This window comes from Myxine glutinosa, chromosome 10, assembly GCF_964187855.1.
Source record: "Myxine glutinosa chromosome 10, kmMyxGlut1.1, whole genome shotgun sequence".
Lineage (NCBI taxonomy): Eukaryota > Metazoa > Chordata > Myxini > Myxiniformes > Myxinidae > Myxine > Myxine glutinosa.
In genome coordinates, this window is record NC_136270.1 from 133,899,524 (window position 1) to 133,919,228 (window position 19,705).

General features: G+C 46.3%; 1 long non-coding RNA gene across 1 annotated transcript in view; it reads right to left on the reverse strand.

Moving 5' to 3' along the window:
* The window catches only part of LOC137433756 (uncharacterized), a 160,891-nt gene that overhangs the window by 105,843 nt on the left and 35,343 nt on the right, over window positions 1–19,705 (reverse strand). The gene's annotated exons all lie outside the window — the stretch shown is intronic.

A 19,705-nucleotide genomic window follows, 5' to 3' on the forward strand; every position in this document is an offset into this window, starting at 1 on the left:
TTCAGAGATCACAATGTTCAGGATTGGTTACGTGCCCTCGTACTCTGCAGAGGGCAATGAATGAAATGAATGACAATAACGTGTTGAGGTCATTTATTTAATTTCATGTCTTTGTCTTTATCGATCAAACAACCAAAATGATCTATCTGTCTGTATGTCTGTCTGTCCAGTCCGTCTATCCATCGATGTATCTATTTGTCTATCCATCTTTCCATCCATCTGTCTATCTAGCTACCTCTATATCTATCTATCCATCCATTTTTTCCATCCATTTATCCATCCATTTATCTATCCATCCATTTATCTATCCATCCGTCTGTCCGTTTCTCCGTCTGTCCGTTTCTCTGTCTGTCTGTTTCTCCGTCTGTCCGTTTCTCCGTCTGTCCGTTTCTCCGTCTGTCCGTTTCTCCGTCTGTCCGTTTCTCCGTCTGTCCGTTTCTCCGTCTGTCCGTTTCTCCGTCTGTCCGTTTCTCCGTCTGGCCGTTTCTCCGTCTGGCCGTTTCTCCGTCTGGCCGTTTCTCCGTCTGGCCGTTTCTCCGTCTGGCCGTTTCTCCGTCTGGTCGTTTCTCCGTCTGGCCGTTTCTCCGTCTGGCCGTTTCTCCATCTGGCCATCTGTCCGTCTGTCCATCCATCCATCGATCTATCCATCTTGCTTTTCATTCATTTAACCATTTACTTATTCATCTTCATTCGATCGGGGTTGAGATGATACTGTGGTTTTGGTTTTAACTTTGTATGGATGGTACTTAGTTTTAAATTTGTATGGATGGTACTTGGTTTTAAATTTGGATGGATGGTACTTGGTTTTAAATTTGTATGGATGGTACTTAGTTTTAAATTTGTATGGATGGTACTTGGTTTTAAATTTGGATGGATGGTACTTGGTTTTAAATTTGGATGGATGGTACTTGGTTTTAAATTTGGATGGATGGTACTTGGTTTTAAATTTGGATGGATGGTACTTGGTTTTAAATTTGGATGGATGGTACTTGGTTTTAAATTTGGATGGATGGTACTTGGTTTTAAATTTGGATGGATGGTACTTGGTTTTAAATTTGGATGGATGGTACTTGGTTTTAAATTTGGATGGATGGTACTTGGTTTTAAATTTGGAGGGATGGTACTTGGTTTTAAATTTGGATGGATGGTACTTGGTTTTAAATTTGGATGGATGGTACTTGGTTTTAAATTTGGATGGATGGTACTTGGTTTTAAATTTGGATGGATGGCACTTGGTTTTAAATTTGGATGGATGGTACTTGGTTTTAAATTTGGATGGATGGTACTTGGTTTTAAATTTGTATGGATGGTACTTGGTTTTAAATTTGGATGGATGGTACTTGGTTTTAAATTTGGATGGATGGTACTTGGTTTTAAATTTGGATGGATGGTACTTGGTTTTAAATTTGGATGGATGGTACTTGGTTTTAAATTTGTATGGATGGTACTTAGTTTTAAATTTGTATGGATGGTACTTGGTTTTAAATTTGTATGGATGGTACTTGGTTTTAAATTTGGATGGATGGTACTTGGTTTTAAATTTGGATGGATGGTACTTGGTTTTAAATTTGGATGGATGGTACTTGGTTTTAAATTTGTATGGATGGTACTTAGTTTTAAATTTGTATGGATGGTACTTGGTTTTAAATTTGTATGGATGGTACTTGGTTTTAAATTTGGATGGATGGTACTTGGTTTTAAATTTGGATGGATGGTACTTGGTTTTAAATTTGGATGGATGGTACTTGGTTTTAAATTTGGAGGTATGGTACTTGGTTTTAAATTTGGATGGATGGTACTTGGTTTTAAATTTGGATGGATGGTACTTGGTTTTAAATTTGGATGGATGGTACTTGGTTTTAAATTTGTATGGATGGTACTTGGTTTTAAATTTGGATGGATGGTACTTGGTTTTAAATTTGTATGGATGGTACTTGGTTTTAAATTTGGAGGGATGGTACTTGGTTTTAAATTTGGATGGATGGTACTTGGTTTTAAATTTGGATGGATGGTACTTGGTTTTAAATTTGGATGGATGGTACTTGGTTTTAAATTTGGAGGGATGGTACTTGGTTTTAAATTTGGAGGGATGGTACTTGGTTTTAAATTTGGATGGATGGTACTTGGTTATAAATTTGGAGGGATGGTACTTGGTTTTAAATTTGTATGGATGGTACTTGGTTTTAAATTTGGATGGATGGTACTTGGTTTTAAATTTGGAGGGATGGTACTTGGTTTTAAATTTGGAGGGATGGTACTTGGTTTTAAATTTGTATGGATGGTACTTGGTTTTAAATTTGGATGGATGGTACTTGGTTTTAAATTTGGATGGATGGTACTTGGTTTTAAATTTGGATGGATGGTACTTGGTTTTAAATTTGTCAGATACAGAGAAGAAACTGACACTTTCTAATTTTGCTTCATCTCACAGGTTTTTTGGAGCTCCATTTCACCTCAATTGTAAGAAGAGAAAGCGAATTCCTGTTCAGGTGAGCCTTCTGCTGTTCATTTTAAATGGGTTCAAACAAGGCGATATTTTGGATCTGGCTGTACCATAAGACTCTTGTATTTATTTTAAATCGGCTCTCTCATTCCTTTTCATTATCACTTTCGTTTTCGATGTTTTCCAAATGGAAATCTCACAATATCGGTCGCTTGATTTGGTTTGCTTGGTTCTTACTTGAGACTTCTGGTCAATAATTCAAACATTGTATGAAGCTGAAGGTTTTGCACATTTTTATATCTTACTAGACGACCCATGACCCGTTGGGTCAATGTTATTTAATATATAATTAAGGGGTTACCATGGTTACAGTGGGGGTCAAAGGTCAACCTATGGTGAAGATATATAATTTTCTCACACTTTCTAATAGAGAGGCAAAATGCCATATAAAACTAAATTTACTGGTTCTAATTGCTTTTATTTATCAATCCTCACATAGAAGAGCAGTTTTTAGTAATGAGCAGTGAGGAGAAGACCCCTCAGCCAATGATGCCACCCCGCAGCCAATGATGTGACCCCTCAGCCAATGATGTGACCCCTCAGCCAATGATGTGACCCCTCAGCCAATGATGATGATGATGCTACCCCTAGACGACCCATGACCCGTTGGGTCAATGTCAGTTTGAATAGATATGAGAATAGAACTAAAGCGAACGCTGGACATCATCAGGGAGATTATTTGGGCCAGCAAGCCATAAGGCTCACCTCTCCAGCGTTCTAAATCACTTACCTGTGACACGTGATTTCGGCCCTTATCTCCGATCACGTTGACGGAAGTCACCACAGCATATCGTCAAGATCCCTCCAAAAGGCTCGTCTTTGTCACATACATCACGCAACGTGCGATCCACAGCCTCGAAACTCTCTCTCCTGATCATAGGACACTCATCCCACACGATGGGTTTTGTACTTCGAAAGAGGTCTGCGATAGTGGAATTTTTATCGATGTTGCATACGCCATCTTCCCTCGGTGTCAGAGGGATTTGGAACCTTGAGTGCGCTGTTCTTCCACCAGACATGAGGGTAGCAGCTATGCCAGATGAGGTCACCGCAGGGGGCAACTTCTCCACTCGCTCTCACTTTAGAGAGAATCAGGTTAATAAGAAACGTCTTCCCTGTGCCTCCAGGCGCGTCAATGAAAATCATTGATGACTGATTCGTGCGGATGTTGCTATTCGCGTCCATAGACGTGAGGTGTGATTCGTTGTCCGCGTCCGTAGCGCCGTCGGAGGGTTGATACGACATTCTTCCTGCAAATAGTATTGTGTTTGTGCTATGGTTTTGCCGATCATCAAATGACAAATAAATTACATTGTGAAAATTAAAGATTTCAAATAAACCTATTTAAAGTGTATGCGCATATAAATAATAAAAAAAATCGAAGAAATATCTCTCGGTAATTCCCTGAAACATATTTTACTTCCGGGTAATAATGTTGAATGAAATGACGAAGATATATACTGTATGCCTGTTATTTTAGGCGGTGTATTTTCGTATATCAACGTGGCGCGATTTTTAAAATATATCTCTGCAATTTCCCGTGTGTGCGTGAATGTTCTCAATTATTTCATTTACCGAGTCTAAAACCATCGATAAAAATGAAATCAGATGGCGACTTAGATTGAAGATAAAGGCGTGAAACAGACTCAATGGCCTTGAAGATACAAGCCTTTCAGAATTCATTTCGTTCTATAAACGGAAACTTTCATCGGATTTTCTTCCCGTTTTTTTTCAACCGAGTCTAAAACTATGTTAGCGACTGTGAAAAACGAAATGATATATCGAATTTGATTTGAAATAAAACTGAGAGAGAGAGCAAGACACCACGGGCCTACAAAACAGGCCTCAAAGCTATGCGAGTTCATAAAATGGTGGATATTACTACTCTCTCAAAGGGGTAAGCCACGCCCCCGGACCGATCGAATGTTACACACAAACACGCAAGATTTCAATTTTATAATTATATAGATATAGATAGATGAGCAAAAGGTTCTTCTTCAAACACGAAAGAATGTTCAGCAGAAGCAAAAAAAAACTTCACAGAAGTGGTAAATGAAGGAATGCTCAAAGTATCGTTGTGGTTTTGAGTTTGTCAAGTGAGCCTAATAAAGGTTAAACTTTGCCCCCATAGTTAGTCACACAAGCAACATGTAGCCTCGCGATAGTATAGTTATGTCTTAGTATTTGTAAGCTTAGTCCTTTTCCTTTGTTAGTTCTGCGTTGAGTAGAGCCAGGAAAATAGGCCCTACTTCCACCGACAATCATATGTCCGTAGCCTCAATCCATTTTGCTAAACATTGGTTGATCATTGGGCGAGTTAACATGAGGCAGGCTAGGAGGACCGGGGCGGAGTCGAGGGTGGAGTGGCGGAAGCGCTGATAGTAAGCACGAGCCGCCAATCAGAGCTCGGAGGTGGTGACGGCGGCGTGGCATCAGAGGGCGTGGTGAGAAGGGTCGAGTGAGTGCCAGAAGGTTCGGGGGGCGTAGCTATAAAACCCGCTGCGCGAAATCCCTCGACAGGACTTGCATCGGAGGGCTTGAAGGACTGAAGCGGAGGACTACAGCATAAAGGAGGACTGGCGGCAGTTGATGAACTTCACGCACTTGCACGAGAGCGGTACAGATACGCGGGGGTCAGCCAGACGCACCTAAACCGAGTACAGTGCAATTTGAGACGCGCGAGTGAGAACGGCTGAGTAACCGCCAGCCGCGCTAAAGTCCGCCCTTTGCCGTTCCGCCCCATCACCGGCTTTGTTCGAGAGACGCGCTACGAGTCCCTGCCTTCGCCTGCCACCATCTTCGCGGGATGTGCCGGGGCCGTGGAGAGCCGGACGGATGCCGCCTCTGGACGACCACATCGACGCGTGGGCTGACCAGCTACCCATCTGCAATTCCCTGTGTGAGTGTGAGACGGGCCCGTTGTCCAAGGGATAAGTTAAGACTGCTTAAGGTTCTTCTGTGTCTCTTCGTCCTTGAACCTTGTATATACGTGTGGGAAATAATTAAACCCTTTTGTTCTTCCTTTCTTCCTGATTCGACTGTTCCTGTGGTTTCCTCATTTGGCTAAGCGTGGTACGGGTAGAACCGCTCTAATCGGGTTCCAACATCTAAGTAACTACGCGGACCACGTGTACGCAATCCGCTTGGCGTACTCAAACCACACGTGGTTCGTGTAAGGCTTGTTTCCTCGCTCCCAGGGCAGCGCGGGGAATTAGGTACGAGCGAGAAGTGGTCCCGAAACCCTACTTCACGTGTGTCCGAGAGGGACATATCAAGTCTCGGTTCCGCCAAGCCCAGAAAGACAAGGGGATTAATCCCACCTTGATAAGGGGATTAAGGGCGGCGTAGAGAACCGCAACAGTATGTTTGCGTGACTATTTGTCATGAATGTGAAGACTTAGGAGAGGAAAGCTTGTAAATTGTGCCCTTTCCATGTTCTGTCCCCCAACCCCTCATCTGTCATCAACCCCCTTCTGGGAAAACTCCCAAAATCCAGGATCACTGCTCACCTCCACTCATTCGTTCCTCTTTTCTCCCTCCTGTGGAACCAAATTCCACATTCTCTTCAATCAATTCAGTCTCATTCTTTCTTCCAGGGCTTCAAGACAGCTGTTGACCACCATTCCCATTCCCAAAACCATGATCTTTTCTACCCCTGTTAACTCCCCTTCCCTCTGCAAGCCAACCTCTTTCCAAGTTTCCAGTTTTTCCTTCCTGAGAGTTTGTTTATCCATCTTGTCCAGCCCATGCGTCCTCTCCAACCCCTCATTCTTCCCTACATCCATTGTTTCTCAAAGTCCTCTATATTATCCCTCAACCCTGCTGTTGTGCTTCCCCCCTTTTTTTCTTCTTCTTTTTTTTTTGGACACAAGATCTTGGCTCGTGTAAGAGTCAACATTAATCACATAAAAACAAACTGACACAAAAAACATATGATCAAGGGAGTGGGAGACACGATGGGGAGAGAGTGGGACGCACACAAGTACAACAGTAGAGAACAGGGACATCGGGAGATCTGTGGGAGGGAGAGGGCGTGGGGGGGGAGGGGGAGGGGGGAGGTGGGAGAGGTAGAAAACACATGGACACTGCTAGGACTTCAAGGAAAGAAGTCCAAGCTTTCTCCTGTTCCTTTGTTCTGTTATGTCCTGATTCATTCCATGTTCTAGCTCTTCCACGCGCCTCGACTTTGAATACAAAAAAGCGTACGAAAAACAAACTGCTCCCGCATTTCCAGTTGAAAAAACCAATTTTGAGTACATAGAAGTCTGCCTGTCTTTACTAACCTTTTTATTGTTGGTTTTGCTTTTCTCATTCAGAATTCTGCACTTCTTCGCCTATCGGAACAGGGAATCCTTTTGGAGGTAAGCTTCCATCATTGGTTCATGGATGTGTGATTCCTTGAACGCACCAATACAGTTTCCCCTTCATCTCTCTGCAGTCTACACCAACTGGTTGTTTTGTTTTGCCTATCTTGGTTCATTTGTATTTCCCTTCCAAACTGGTTTTGTCTTGAGATGACAGAAGGAACAGCGACAAGTGGCAAGTGAATATTTGTCTACCTTTTTGTCTCGTGTCTATTTTTGGAAAGTATACCAGTTCTGATAAATGTAGTTCTTCAGGTGTTTCTGAAATAACAGAACATATTAGTTTGTGAATTTATTGGTGGAGGTTTGAGATGTCAAGCAGTCATTGATGCATAAATGCCAGACCTCATCACCAGACTCGGGAGGGGCAGGGAGGAAGTTGAAGACTTGAGGTTTGGGGTGGTGAGTTCAGGACTTGGTGTTGGGTGGCAGAGTTAGGGACTTGGAGATGGAGTGGCGGATTGAGGACTTGAGGTTAGGGGTGCGATTGAGGGGGGGGGGGGGGGAGGAATGGAGGGGAATTGATAACTTGCATGGGGTTAGGGACTTCAGGACTTGAAGTTAGGGGTAGGGAGCAGTTGGGGACTTGGGGAGAGAGGTGGATTGAGGGCTTGAGATTAGGAGATTGGGGAGAGGAAATTGAGTTGAGGCTGGGTTGGAGGATCGAGGCCTTGAGGTTTGGGGCAAGGGAGTTGTCGAATTGAGGCTGGGGGGAGGGAGTTGAGGACTATACTTGGGGGGGGGGGGGGGGGGAGGAGGTTGAGAACTTGAGGATTGTGGGGGGCTGGAGGGAGTTGATGACTTGCATGGGGGTGGGGAGTTGGGGACTGAGGACTTGAGGTTGGAGCGAGTTGAGGACTTGTGGTTGGGGCGAGGGAATTGAGTAAGTTAGGAACATGGGGGTGGGGGGGATTGAGGACTTGTGTGAGTGTGGGGGTTGATTTAAACGAGAAATATATTTAGGGAGCACATAGCTCAACAGCATTGCATTCCGATGATATTGCAATGTGACTACCCTCTGGTGAACACCGCAGGGTGACACAGATGACCAAACAAGCTTTAACTCCGAGGCGTTCAATTCAATGGCCAACCGTCGTTACAGGCGCGGGGAGCCAGTCGGGGAGAAGCCGTAAGCACGTACCTTCACGAGTCCACCCGACGTCCTTGACCAAACCAACAACAACAGGCATTTTAAGGCCATTTTCCCTGCAAGAGCAGGGGTTAGCCTTGCGGTCCCCATGACAATCTTCTCCATTTTGCCCTATTTTCTGCATCTCCCCTTGTTAACCCCCTTGCCCGCATTTCTTCTTCGACCATCTTTAGCCAAGTCTTTCTCGGTCTTCCCCGTCCTCTACTTCCTTCCACATTCATTTCCATCACTCTTCCCAACCAGTCACTTTCATCGTTCCTCAACACATGACCAAACCATCTCAAACTGTTTCTCTTCACAGCATCCATCACAGGCTCTATTCCCTTCATCTTTCGCAATTCATCATTTGGCTTCCTCTCTCTCAACGATACTCCACACATCCACCGAACCATTCGCATTTCCACCCTTTCCAGCCTTCTTTGCTGCTCTACGTTCATTACCCATGTTCATTACCCATGTCTCGCTGCCATAAATCATAACACTTCTCACACATGCAGCATACACCTTTCCCTTCAGCTTCAACGACACTCCCCTCCTCGTCAGCACGCCACTCATTTCCCGAAACTTCTTCCATGCACATCTCACTCTCGCAACCGTTGCCGAGTGTGATCCACCTTCTCCATTCAGCATGTCTCCTAGGTAACAAAATGTTTTCACACCTTCCAGCTTCACGCCGTCTCCAAGATCCAACTCAACATTTCCTCCATCTGCAGCTCCCTCTGTGCACACCTTACACTTGAATGTAGCTGCCACACTGGTTCATGACCCTCTCAAACCACTACATTTTTGATGAACCCACTCAGCGCACATTGCACATTGAATTGAGTTCACTCCGACACCCTTCCTGCACACAGCACACGGCCACTTCCCAGTTCTTTCCACCTCACCACGTGCTTTACCACTTGCCATCACCTTTGTTTTTCCGATATTCACCTTCAGACCTTTCGTCTCCATACATTCCTTCCACTTGTTCATCTTCTCCTTCAGTCCATCCATACTTTTTGCAATCAACACCAGATCATCTGCATACAGCAACTCCCACGGAAAACCCTCCTTTACGTTCCGAGGCAGTATCTCCATCACAGCTACAAATAGTAGTGGACTTAGTACCGACCCCTGATGCACTCCCACCTTCACCTCAAACTCACCACTGTTCCCGTCCTTCGTCCTTACAGTTGTGCGCGCTCTTTTGTACATTGCCATCACTACTCTGATCAACCATTCCTCCACTCCTAACTTCCTCAATGCCCATGTCAATACTTTGCGTGGAACCCTATCGAATGCTTTCTCCAGATCAACAAACCCAAGAAACAACTTCTTCCTCTTCTCCATGTACTTCTCCTGCAACTGCCTCACAATAAAAAGCGCGTCTGTCGTCCCTCTTCCTGGCATAAATCCAAACTGCATTTCGTCAATCTTCACTTTCTTCCTTATCCTCCTCTCCAACACCCTTTCCAATACCTTCATTCCATGCTCCAATAACTTTATCGCTCGATACGAGCCACAGTCCAGAGGGTCACCTTTCCCCTTGTATAGAGGGACGAGGGTACTCAGTTCCCAATACACTGGAATGCGGCCTTCTTTCACCACCAGATTGCAGATCTCTGTCATTTCTACCGTCCGTCTTCTACCGACTCCTCTCTGGCCTTGCCCCCCCAGCTCTCTCTGGGCTCTGTCCCGCAAATATTCCTACAGGTCACACAAGATCTGCCTGCAACCCTCTTATGGTCAAACTGCCAAAATCAAGACTCTCTGCTCACCTTCACTCCTTCATTCCTCTTTTCTCCCGCCTCTGGAACAAACTCCCTCACTCTCTTCAATCCCACTCCACCCTCCAGGTCTTTAAAACAGCTGTTCACCACCATCTCTTATCTTCCCACATCCAAAACCTTGATCTTTTCTACCCCCGCTAATTTCACCCCAATCCACTTTTTTGAAATACCAACTTCTGTCCTGGAAGTCCTTGGTGTCCTTGTGTTTTATGCCTAAGTCACACATAGGCGGATTTGTCGGCGACTACTGGCGACTGGAAAAATCGCCACCACCCGCCGACAATCGTAATGAAACCGTAATGGACGGTCGCCTGTAGTCGTGGTTATCCTCCCCAGGTCGGCTGCAGTCGGCAAGAGCCGCAAAGGGGCCAAATATATTTTTAAATGTTTAAAAACGGCGCGCTCAGTCGCACTCGAAAAAAATCCGCCATGCTGTCGTGATGGAACCGCCATGCTGTCGTCGGTATCCGTAATAAGAGCGTAAAGCGGCCACAACCCAGTCGCTCATAGTCTTACGCAATCGCCCCACCAGCTAGCACGGCAGAGATGCGAATGCCATACGGCCTTCCTGCGGCATCTTCCCGACTACGGGCCGACACTGTTGCAGCTGCATATCGACTGCAGAAGAACTACCACGTCTCCCCTGCGGTTATGGGAGACTGACGACGACAGCAGTAGGACTAGTGGCGGCCGAGTTACGGCCATTGGCGACAGAGATACGACTGCCTGGCGACTGCATTACGACATACCACGATTTTCAGGCCAGGTATAAATAGGGGTGGACATTTCAGCTCACTGCAGTATGGTCAAGGTCTACCAAGGGTCTCTCTACCAACATCTATCATGGATGATGAACATAGGATGAAGCTGGTCCTTCTGAATGACTTGGCAGCACTGGACCAAGATATTGCTGCGAATGACCTACTGCTGGCTCATGGTGAGCTCCATTCCATGGCAAGACAGGATGGTGTGAGGGTCTCCGTGGAGTGAGGTCATGTGGTGCCGACAAGGATATGGCTTTATTGTTTGGACTTGGGACTTTTGGGAACTTTATTTTTGGGACTTTGGTCCTTTGGAAACTTTATTTATTGGATTTGGGACCAGTGGAAATAATGTGTTGGACTTTCTTTTCATTCTCTCTCCCTGCAGAAAAGTTTGATTATTACATTACAATGATACATCTTTGTTATTTGTTATTGCACATCAAACATCTTTGTGCTTCATGTCATACATCATTGAAATGAATAAAGGGAAATGTAAAATAGAGAAATAAAGATTTAAAAAGTTGTGTGAATCGTCTCCAATCGCCGGCGGTCTTATTGCAGTCTTGCGGACATCGGAGTAAACCGCCACCCGGCCCCAATGCAGTCGCCGCGATCCGCCATCGGTCGTAATCTAGCCGCCAGACTGTCGCCATGCTGCCGCCGTGCATCCGCAATGCAGTCGTCTTCGATCTTCAACAGTTGCCATCCCACTCGGGGCGTCGTCGCAATGCAGTCGCAATGTGGCCGCCTGCAGTCGCCATACTGCCGCCTGACCATATTTGACCGCCCGAAATCGCCAGTGGTCACCGAAAAATCTTGATCGCCGGCAGTCGCCGGTAGTCGCCAAAATATCCGCCTACGTGTGACTTAGGCATTATACTTCTCCCTCCCCCCCACCCCCTTCCCACGCCTCCTCCCCCCAAGCCCTCTCCCTTCCACACATCTCCCTGCTCTCAAATGTTGTGTTTGTGTGCTTCCCCTTCTCTCCCCATCTTGTTTTCCGCTCCCTCTTTTTATATATTTTGTTTGTCTGGTTGATTTGTTTGTGAAGTAAATGTTAGCTCTTTCACGAACCTCGATTCAGTATACAAAAAAAAAAAAAATTCTTCACACCCCAATTTCCCGTTGCCTTCAACATATCTCCCACAACTCCCGTCGGCCCTCGCGCTTTTCTACTCTTCATTGCTTTTATCGCTTCCTCAACTTCCTTCTCGGTTATCTTCTCTGCCGGTCCTAAAACTGGGTTACTCTCTATGTTGCCATCCCATTCATTCTCTGCATTCAACAGTATTTCCATATATCTCTTCCATCTTCCTTTAATTCCATCTGGGTCCACAACGATTTGTCCCACTTCATCCTTCAAGCAACTCACCCCCATCACATCACACCTCTCTTTCGCTATCTGCTTTGCAATCCTGAATACCGCTCTCTGACCCTCTTCCAAATCCAAGCGTTCTCCGAACATTTTCCTACATGCCTCCTGCGCCTTTGCTACCTCTTTCTTTGCAGCCTTCTTGGCTGCCTTATAACTTTCATGCTCTTCCTTTTCTGCCCCCGTACCCTACGCCTTCTGCCACTCCTTGAACAACCTCCTCTTCTCGTCAATCTTCTTTCCAACTTCATCATCCCACCACCATGTTTCCGAGTGCCTCGGTGGTCCTTTTGTCCATCCACATACCTCACCAACGGCTCCCAACAGACTATCTTTCATTGATATCCAACCACATTCAAGCTCAACCACATCATCCTCTACCCGACTCAGCCTCTCTTTTCATGCCTCCCTGACTGTCACCTCTTTCAACCTCCACACCTTCATTTTCGGTTGGTACTTCACCCGCCGAGCTCTCCTCGCACCTTTCACCCTTATGTCGCAGACAACCAAGTGGTGCTGTGAAACAGCCTCCTCCCCCGGGATCACCTTTGTGTCGCGGAGGTGCCCCCTATCTCGCCTACGCACCATCAGGTAGTCAACGGTTGTCATCGACCCACCTGACGTGTATGGAACAAGCTTATTATCCTCTTTCTGGAACTGAGTGTTACAAATCAACAAATCGGCTCCATCAGCAAACTCCAAAATCCTTTCACCTTCTCCATTTCTCACACCATATCCGTAACCCCCATGAACTCCCTCAAAACCGTCCATACTCCTTCCCACATGTCCATTTAGGTCTCCTCCTACCACAACAACTTCCTTATCTTTCACGTTTTCTATCAGCTTCTCGATTGCACACCAGAACTTGTCCTTCTCTTCATTGCTCCGACCGACCTGCGGAGCATATCCCGAGATGACGTTCACCAAGAGCTTTCCAATCATCATTTTCACCATCATCAACCTATCACTCACTCTCGTCACACTCACCACACTGTCTGCAAACTCTTCAGAAAACAGGACACCAACACCATTCACGCCCTCCGGGCACCCTTGCCATACAAACTTGTATTTCTGTCCCTGCCTACCCTTCACCATTCTCACACCACTTCCCTTCCATCTCGTCTCCTGCACACAACATATGTCCACTCTTCTTCTGACCAATACTTCCACCACTTCTCCTGATCTCCCGGTCATTGTCCCTACATTCCATGTCCCAAACCTCAGAAAACGATCTCCACGTCGGGCATCAGACTTTTCGTCATCATAAATGGAGTGATTTCCACCCTTGCTTCGATCGGGTTCCCCACCTTGAGTTTTTACGAGAGGGAGTGGGGTTCCCCACGGGGTACTTCGGGCTGTACCCTGCCCATATGTAATAATAATAATAATACATTTATTTTATATAGCGCTTTTCAAGAAGCCCAAAGACGCTTTGACAGAGTACAAAAAACAAGTGCAAAAAGACAAAAATCAAGAGGTAAATAATCAAAGCAAAAGGAAGGAGAAGGAGAAGAGATAGCAAGGGGTTAAATGCTGTGGGTTAAATGTTGAATGCAGTGTTGAACAAGTGGGTCTTGAGTGATGTTTTGAATGTGGTGAGTGAGGAGGAGTCTCTGCTGGTGTGAGGTAGTGAGTTCCAGAGGGTGGGAGCAGCGATGGAGAAGGCCCTGTCCCCCCAGGATCTGAATTTAGTCCGGATGGGGGGGGGGGGGGGGTCAGGAGGTTGGTACCAGCAGAGCGGAGGTTGCGGGTGGGAGTGTGTCTGGAGAGGAAGTCAGCCAGGTAGGATGGGGCCAGGTTATGGAGGGCTTTGTAGGTCAAGAGGAGGATTTTGTACTGGATTCTCTGGGGGATGGGGAGCCAGTGAAGCTTGTAAAGGACGGGGGTGATGTGGTCACGGATCCGGGAATGGGTGAGTAGACGGGCAGCGGAGTTCTGAATGTATTGGAGTTTATTGGTGATTATTGAGGGTGAACCATAGAGGAGGCTGTTGCAGTAGTCCAGACGGGAGGTGATGAAGGCGTGGATGAGAGTTTCTGCAGCCGTGTAGGAGAGGGATGGACGGAGACGGGCGATGCTTTTCAGGTGAAAGAAGGCTGTCTTTGTGATCTGTTTAATGTGTTTGTCGAAGGACAGGGTTTGGTCAAAGATGATGCCAAGATTCCGGATGTGAGGGGACGTGGATACTGGGAAACCGTCGATGTTGAGGGCAAAGTTATGGGTGGATTTGGTGAGCGTTTTTGGGCCAATGATGATTATTTCAGATTTATCATAGTTAAGTTTGAGGAAGTTGATTTGAAGCCAGGATTTTATTTCAGTGATGCAGTTTGTCAGGATAGAGTGGGTGGCGGTGGAGATGGACTTGGTGGAGATGAAAAGCTGGATGTCATCGGCGAAGCAGTGGAATTGGAGACCATGACAGCGGATTAAGTGACCAAGGGGGGACAGGTACAGGATGAAGAGCAGGGGGCCAAGAACTGAACCTTGGGGGAGGGGAGCAGTGGGGGATTTGCAGTTATTGATGGAGATGAACTGGCGTCTGTCGGAGAGGTATGGTTTGATCCAAGAGAGGGCAGTGCCGGTAATGTTAAAGGTGGTTTCAAGTCGGGTGAGGAGGATGGTGTGATTGATGGTGTCAAAGGCAGCGCTGAGGTCGAGGAGGATGAGAATGTTGAGGTTGCCAGCGTCAGAGGAGAGGAGAGGAGAAGGTCGTTGGTGATTTTGAGGAGAGCAGTTTCATTACTGTGGTTGGAGCGGAATCCGGATTGGAATGTTTCATACAGGTTATTGGCAGAGAGGTGATGTTTAAGTTGAGTGGCTACAGCGCGTTCCAAAACTTTTGACAGAAAGGGTAGGTTGGAGATGGGTCTGAAGTTATTTAGGGTGTCAGGGTTGAGTCCAGGTTTTTTCAGAATGGGGGTAACAGCAGCAATTTTGAGGGATGGTGGGACGATGCCTGTAGACAGGGAGGAGTTTATTGTTGCAGTGATAAGTGGAGAGAGAGAGCAGGAAGGGAGGTCTTGACAAAGCTGGAGGGGATGGGGTCAAGAGTGCAGGTGGCAGTTTTCATTCCTATGAGGAGTTCAGAGAGGTCAGTAGGGGACATTGGGGAGAATTGAGACAGGGGTTGGCAGGATTAGGGGGGGCAGGTGGTTTGAGGGGGAGCGGGTGCGGTGGTGGTTAAGCTGTTGTAGATGTTGTCAATTTTGCATTGGAAGAATGAAAGGAAGGAGATGCAGTTGTCTACTGTGAATGACTGGGTGGTGGTGTTCAGGGGGCTGAGGAGTTTGTTTATTGTAGAGAAGAGTGCTTTTGGGTTTCCGGAGCCAGAGTGGATAATTTGAGAGTAGTAGGCGGAGCGGGCGCGGGAGAGGGCATCTTTGTAGTGTTGTAGGTGGTACTTGTAGGCTTGGGAGTGAATTGTGAGACCTGTTTTATTGCGGAGTCTTTCAATTTGGCGAGCACGAGTTTTCATCAGGCGGAGTTCAGGGGTAAACCAGGGAGCAGAATGGGTGAAAGAAACTGTTTTGGTTTTCATAGGCACAAGCTGGTCGAGGCAGAAGGAGAGATTGTGGTTGTCGTAGTCAGTGAGGTCAGAAGGGGTGTGGAGGTCAACGAAGGGAGAAGTGGACATTTTTTCAGAGAGGGTGGATGAGAATGAGGTAGGTGACAGAGCGTTTAGCTTACGGAAGTTGATAGTGCAATAATGCCTTGGTGCTGGGGTGGGGATGTTGATGGTCATAGTGATGGCTCAGTGGTCAGAGAGGGTGAGGTCGGAGCCAGAGAGATGTTGCAAAATTAGTCCAGTAGAGCAGACAAGGTCGAGAATGTGACCACGGTTATGGGTAGGAAAGTTGACATGTTGAGTGAGGTTAAAGCAGGTGAGTAAATCAGTGAAGTCAGTGGTTATTGTGGAGTCAGTGGAGTCCATGTGGATATTGAAATCACCGAGGAGGAGGATTGAGGGGGAGAGGGAACAGAGCTGGGTCAGAAAGTAGGAGAAGTCAGACAGGAATGATGGGTGTGGTTTGGGAGGGCGGTAGACGACAGCCATGACTGACTGTGTGTGGAGCAGATGAGATGGATATGAGGCTGGTCCTTCATTCTCGGTTGGTACTTCACCCGCCGAGCTCTCCTCGCACCTTTCACCCTTATGTCGCAGAAAACCAAGTGGTGCTGTGAAACAGCCTCCTCCCCCGGGATCACCTTTGTGTCCCGGAGGTGCCCTCTATCTCGCCTACGCACCATCAGGTAGTCAACAGTTGTCGTCGACCCACCTGACGTGTATGTAACAAGCTTATTATCCTCTTTCTGGAACTGAGTATTACAAATCAACAAATCAGCTCCATCAGCAAACTCCAAAATCCTTTCACCTTCTCCATTTCTCACACCATATCCGTAACCCCCATTAACTCCCTCAAAACCATCCATACTCCTTCCCACATGTCCATTTAGTTCTCCTCCTACCACAACAACTTCCTCATCTTTCACGTTTTCCATCAGCTTCTCTATCGCACACCAGAACTTGTCCTTCTCTTCATCGCTCCGACCAACCTGCGGAGCATATCCCGAGATGACGTTCACCAAGAGCTTTCCAATCATCATTTTCACCATCATCTACCTATCACTCACTCTAGTCACACTCACCACACTGTCCACAAACTCCTCAGAAAACAGGACACCAACACCATTCACGCCCTCTGGGCACCCTTGCCACACAAACCTGTATTTCTGTCCCTGCCTACCCTTCACCATTCTCACACCACTTCCCTTCCATCTCGTCTCTTGCACACAACATATGTCCACTCTTCTTCTGACCAATACTTCCACCACTTCTCCTGATCTCACTGTCATTGTCCCTACATTCCATGTCCCAAACCTCAGAAACCGATCTCCACTTCGGGCTGTACCCTGCCCATATGTAGTTGTAATTGTCATGGTTCTCTTTTTGAGGCAGTTTTTATGGCCGGATGCCCTTCCTGACGCCAACCCTTTTAGTCGCCTCTTACGACACGCAGGGATACGGTGTACCTATTCTAAACCGGGGTACACACCGGGAGTCCTTGATCAAACCGACACGGAATAAATCAACTCAAACCGACACGGAATTAAAATGTACAAAAATACCGGATTTATTAAAGAAAATGCCGGTCACAAAACATTGCACGATAAAACTATATTGCTAATTGGAGCGCTCCCGCACAGACCCGGATACAGACAAAGGGAAATATAACTGAAAAATAAATGTGTAGTTTGTGGCACTTAACTCAAATCGGCTCTTGAATCTCGTCAGGAATCGTCAAAACCCCCTCGTGTCATTGGTGGGGAAAATGCGCTCGTTGGCATGAACTAGGCCTCGCCGCACGTCCGCTCACTCCTGGCTTCGTCGAGAGCGCAGCGAGCAGGCCGTGCCCGTCCACTCGTCGTTCTTGCTTGGGAAACCGAAGTTCTCGGTCCGCAGTTCCTCCTCCTCACGATCACGATGAAGATGTCGGAACACCACCGTTCGTGATGAATCTTCCTTGCGCAAGAGCAATAGCAACCATTCGCAATGGGATCCAGAACGAGAAGAAGAAAATGTCTGCCGTTCCAATTATTTTGTACTTGAGGCTCTGACGTCATCCCACGACGTCTCCGTGTCCGCTCCTATCAGCGAGTCCCATCCTACCAGTCCTTGTGTCAATTCAATCCTGGACCAATCGCTGCTCTTTGGGCATGGATCGAAGGCCCTGCCTGATTGAGGTGGTGATGTAGCGGCTGCAGCACCAGCGGTAGTGTTTGATGCCTGGTTTCCGGTTGGTTTTAATTCGTGTCATTAATTATGGTGTCGATTGCTTGGCTTGTCTTGGCTATGGTGTGTAGTTCGGTGTCATAAGGAACACAGGAAAAGATTACAGAGGCAATTACATACAGGGGATTAATTTACCCAAACTCCCTTGATAATTAACAACCCCCCCCCCCCCCCCCCTCTCTCATGGGGACGAAGATACAAACTTACCTGACATGCGGTCTACACGAATTTCCGACTTATGATACATTGTGGTTTCTTCTTCACGACAGTCGGAGCACACTACCTATGCATTCTACCTGGACTAAGGTATTGCCTACCCCATACAAATGTAACAATAGTTAACTCTTCTCTGCACAATGTTGTTGAAGTCCCATTTTACATAACATGGCATTTCCATGGGTAACAGCGAGTCTGTATTATAATATAACTTGGAGGAGTACATGCCTCCAGTGCTGAGAAAGGCTTAAGTTAATCCGTCAATTAAAATTTTTCATGGACTTTAAAAAGGTCAATTGGGTTCAACTCCCGGTTATACTCAGAGCCAAAGCTCTGAGCTACTTAAACTACCTCCTCCCTCCCTCCCTCCCCCACTGGGAAATGATGGTGCAACATCGGGTGGTGGAGGTTCCATTTGTCTAAAAAGAGGGCAAAATATCCTGTTTGTGAAATACAATTTGGCATCAACATTATTCATGCCTATTCTCCTGTCATTTCAAAAGTGAATGTTGACCTTTTCAAATGCAGCATGGGAAGTGGCCGCTGTAAACTAGAGATGGACTAACGCACAAACAGACACCACGGTTTGCGATATATAATAGATGGTTTTCCCTCCAAGGAACTTCAACACAGAAATAGACCATTCGGCCCATCAAGCCTGCACAATGGTTGCCAACCTATGTTTTTCAAAAGCAGCATGGGAAGCGCCTGTCAGAAACGGGAGACACCCGAAACGTGAAAACACACACACAGCCACCACACTTCCCATTATATAAGAGATGAGTTTCCTTACAATGAACTGATGCGGGAGGAAGCCATTAGGCCCATCAAATCCTGTGTTAATATTACCAACCTATGTTTGTTTGTGCGTGCTCTACCTTTACAAATGGTGAGCGTGAAGTAAGGAAGAAGCACGTTCCATTTTAAAAGTCTTTGGCATGGCTCGCCCGGGGTTTGAACTCCCAGACTCGGGGCGGACGCACTCGCCATTACAACACTGAAGTTGGTCAGTTTGTGCTCTCGGCAGGTGCCATGTTGGACGCGCAATAAATGAGTCAAATGCACTGAAATCCCTCATTTTATTTATGTACATTGAACCATTTTGTTTATCCCTATTTATGTACATTGATTATGAATGTGGTTCATGCCATGGAACCCTTTTGTACTACACTTGCAGGTAATACACCACGTCATACAAAATATCGGAGGATTGAGAAGGTTCGAGCTGCTCTTTGATTCTCCATACATCCCTGAAGACAAAGTGCTGGAGGTCAGTACATCGGATGACTTTTACAACTGTCAAGTCCATTTTGTTTTACAATTTCTCTTCACGCTCTCTCTTCTTTTACCGAACATGTCCGAGTAACATAATCCCGATTGAAGTCGTACAGAAAAATGATGAGAACCTGGTCACAACTCGTTAAACATTCAGAAAGCCAATGGTTGGCGGAGGCCAGAAAGATGGTGTTTGTTTTTATTTGTGGGAGCACATTTTGAGTGAAACCCTTTTGTTCCTTCCCTTCTTCTTTTCCAATTTGTACAGTCCGTTGTGTGCATCAGAGACACCTGCATCGAAACACCTCCAAGAATGACAGAACATACTCAGACAGAAATCGAGGTGTTCATCAGTGCTGAAGTGAGAACAGTTTCTTCCATATCTGCTCTGCATCCCACACTCACACAAACGTTGCTCACAATGATTTTCATTTCACGTGAACTAGTGGCAGCAGTAAACATTTTGAAAATGACAAAAATTTGGAATGGCCAGTCAAG